This window comes from Hyla sarda, chromosome 1 (assembly GCF_029499605.1).
Source record: "Hyla sarda isolate aHylSar1 chromosome 1, aHylSar1.hap1, whole genome shotgun sequence".
NCBI classification, from domain to species: Eukaryota; Metazoa; Chordata; class Amphibia; order Anura; family Hylidae; genus Hyla; species Hyla sarda.
This window is the reverse complement of record NC_079189.1, coordinates 11962923-11967224: the sequence shown is the minus strand read 5'-3', so window position 1 is coordinate 11967224 and position 4302 is coordinate 11962923. Positions and strand designations below refer to the sequence as shown.

Sequence of the window (4302 nt, the reverse complement as noted above, 5' to 3'; positions counted from 1 at the left end):
TACATATTATATTCTTAGGATATTTTATATTTTGCTTTGCTTACTGTATGTTTATAAGTCACAACAATAAAATATTTATTCATGAGCTTTTATAAAGGTTTCATTCCCCTTCTGTCTCAGCCGAAAATCAAACTGCTGCGTTACATCCGCCATGCTTTACATTACATCTCTGCTCCATAAGAGCAATGCTATGAATCAGTGTTTCCCAGCCAGGGTGCCTCCAGCTGTTACCAAACTACAACTCTCAGCATTCCCGGACAGCCGAAGGCTGTCCGGGAATGCTGGGAGTTGTAGTTTGGCAACAGCTGGAGGCACCCTGGTTGGGAAACACTGCTATAAATAACGAGTCTACTGGAGTCAAAGGTATACCTTTAAAGGGGTATTCCGGCTCCAGAAAGTTAAACAGATTTGTAAATTACTTCTATTAAAAGATCGTGGGAGCAAATCCAGCCAGGTGTCAGCAGAGAGCAGTGTTCTCAGACGGAAAAGAACATCTCAACTTCAGCAGCTAATAAGTACTGGAAGGATTAAGATTTTTTTAATAGAAGTAATTTACAAATCTGTTTAACTTTCTGGAGCCAGTTGATATAAGAAATTTTTTTTTTTCCTGGAATACCCCTTTATACAGATTTGTAAATTATGTCTATTAAAAAATATTAATCCTTCCTGTACTTATCAGCTGCTGAAGTTGAGTTGTTCTTTTCTGTCTGACCACAGTGCTCTCTGCTGACACCTCTGTCTGTCTCAGGAACTGTAGGAGCAATTCCCCATAGCAAACCTCTCCTGCTCTGGACAGTTCCTGAGACAGAGAGAGGTGTCAGCAGAGAGCACTGAGGTCAGACAGAGAAGAACATCTCAACTTCAGCAGCTAATAAGTACTGGAAGGATTAAGATTTTTTAATAGACGTAATTTACAAATCTGTTTAACTTTCTGTTTTTTCACCGGCGTACCCCTTGGGAGCAGCGGAGCCCATTGCTTTCTATGGTCGTATGTCACCTATTGAATTCGATGGGGGCCTCGCCGACAGATGCGACTAAGGCTAAGTTTCTACTTGTTTTTTTGTGCTGCGTTTTTTGGGATTAAAAAATATGCCGGAAAAAACGCCAGTGCAATGTCCTGCGTCTGGCGTTTTTTCATTTGTGTGGAAATTGCATTTTTGGCCCTCTTTTTTTTTTTTTTTTTTTGGTACCCATAATTATTTTTTTTTTAATAAATTGTGTTTCACTTTTTTTTTCCCTCTACTATTTACATTTTTTTATGTAGTACTACTACTCCCAGCATGGAACAGACTGTTCCATGCTGGGAGTAGTAGTACCTGTACTATAGACATATCGCCCCAAGTGTCAGTCCTGACACCCGATGCGATCGTCCATAATATAGCAGAGATGGAGCGGCTCTATACAGCGCTCACATCTCTGCTCTGTACTCCGGCCAGTGATGTGAATAGAACATCACTCATTTTTCCCACCCAGAGTGGTGATTGGCCGGATGGTTGCAGCCAATCACAGCTCTGAGGAAAATATCAATGAGTGAGTGGCCGGAGTACAGAGCAGAGATGTGAGCGATGTATACAGCCGCTCCATCTCTGCTATACAAAGGACGATCAAAGCGGGTGTCAGTAGTGACATCCACTGTGATGTGTCCTTAACTGCAGGCACTACTACTCCCAACATAGAGCACACTCTGCTCCATGCTGGGAACTGTAGTATCTGCATTAATAGACAGATCGCAGCGAGTGTAACTTCTGACACCCGATGTGATCTCTCTATTAATGCAGGTACTACAGCTGCCAGCATGGGGCAGAGTGTACTCCATGTTGTGAGTAGTAGTGCCTGAAGTTATGGACACATCACAGCAGGTAGCACTACTGACACCTATAGTGATCCTCCTGTATAATGTATAGATGCAGCGACCGCTCTCCTATGGTCCCCTGCACTGTCGTATATATACACATATTCCTAGAGCTGTGATTGGCTGGAACCATTTGGCCAATCACAGCTCTGCGGGAAATATGAATATGTGTATATACAAGTCAGTGCAGGGGACCATAGAAGAGCGGCCGCCGCATCTATACATTATACAGGAGGATCACAAAGGGCGATCTGTCAATTAGTACATGTACTACTACTCCCATCATGGAACAGTGTGTTCTATGCTGGGAGTAGTAGTACTAACTAAAAAAACATGTAAAAAAGAAAGAAAAAAAAAGTGAAAAACACACACACTACATTTTTATTATTGTCGGCTACATTTTTAGGTCCCCACCCGCCCACATAAATTGATCCCTGTTTAAAAATTAATAAAAATTTTGTTATAAAAAAGATAAATTTCGTTAGATACAATTTTTTCCATCACTACTGTATCCTTTTTATTTTTTATAATGGTACCCTACGAACTTTTATTATAAAAGGTATCTCCATCACTTTTTTGGATCGCTAAAGTCCAAAAAAGAATAAAAAACGCCTGCAAAAACGCCAAAGTTAAAACCCACATATCGTTTTTCTTGGTGTTTTTTCACTCCCATAGACTTCTATGGGAGAAAAACGCCACGATTTTGACAAAAAAAAAAAAAAAAAAACGCCAGTGGCTCAACATGCTGCGATTACCAACGATTTAAAAAATGCAAGAAAAGAGTGAAAAAACGCCAAAAGGATTTTAAAAAGCGCCAAAGTGAAAAACGCCAAGTGGAGAAAGAATTTTGCGATTTCTCATTGATTTATAGCTAACATCTGGCCGCAGCATTTTTTGGCCAAAAAAAACGCCATGCAACAGAAAACCGTATTAAACCGTATACAGTTTTTTTTTTTTTTTTTAAACATGGGAGTCAATGGGAACCGTACAGAACCGTATGTGCGTACGGTTCCATTCAGTTTGCACTACACGGTTTTTGACTTTGCACAGTTTTTTTTTCTTGGAATTTCAATCAAACAAGTGAAACTTTATTCAAAATGGAGAGAAAAGTTAAAAACGTAAACTTTTTTTTTCTTAAAAAACTGATGCAACCGGACATCATTTTTCAAACCGTATACGGTTTTTAACCATATATGAGTTGAAATTTGTATACACGTTTTGATACAGTTTAGTCCGGTTTTGAGGAATCCGTTTTTCATCAAAAACCTGATACGAGAACTGTATTGCAAAAACATGGTGTGCATGCACCCTAACAGGAGCACTGACCTAGTGTGAACCTACCCTAATGAGGACCTCAGGCAGCCGGTTTGAATCCTCCATACTCTACACTGCATCTCTGCTCCATTAACTATACACCAGCTCATACACTGTATACACCAGCTCGTACACCATATACACCAGCTCATACACTGTATACAATCAGCTCATACACTGTATACACCAGCTCATACACTGTATACACCAGCTCGTACACCATATACACCAGCTCATACACTGTATACACCAGCTCGTACACCATATACACCAGCTCATACACTGTATACACCAGCTCATACACTGTATACACCAGCTCGTACACCATATACACCAGCTCGTACACCATATACACCAGCTCGTACACCATATACACCAGCTCATACACTGTATACACCAGCTCGTACACCATATACACCAGCTCATACACTGTATACACCAGCTCATACACCGTATACACCAGCTCGTACACCATATACACCAGCTCATACACTGTATACACCAGCTCATACACTGTATACACCAGCTCATACACTGTATACACCAGCTCATACACTGTATACACCAGCTCGTACACCATATACACCAGCTCATACACTGTATACACCAGCTCATACACTGTATACACCAGCTCGTACACCATATACACCAGCTCATACACTGTATACAATCAGCTCATACACTGTATACACCAGCTACTGTAATCACACCCAGAGCTGCATTCATAGTTCTGCCATTACATCATGTCTTATACTCTAATCACATCCAGAGCTGCGTTTATAATTCTACCATTACATCATGTCTTATACTGTAATCACATCCAGAGCTGCATTCATAGTTCTGCCATTACATCATGTCTTATACTCTAATCACATCCAGAGCTGCGTTCATAATTCTACCATTACATCATGTCTTATACTGTAATCACATCCAGAGCTGCATTCATAGTTCTGCCATTACATCATGTCTTATACTGTAATCACATCCAGAGCAGCATTCATAGTTCTGCCATTACATCATGTCTTATACTGTAATCACATCCAGAGCAGCATTCATAGTTCTGCCATTACATCATGTCTTATACTGTAATCACATCCAGAGCTGCATTCATAGTTCTGCCATTACATCATGTCTTA

At 40.3% G+C, this 4302-nt stretch overlaps 1 protein-coding gene across 7 annotated transcripts in view; it reads right to left on the bottom strand.

The window, feature by feature from the left end:
* Positions 1–4302, bottom strand: part of ADAM33 (ADAM metallopeptidase domain 33) — a 126437-nt gene that overhangs the window by 96669 nt on the left and 25466 nt on the right. The gene's annotated exons all lie outside the window — the stretch shown is intronic.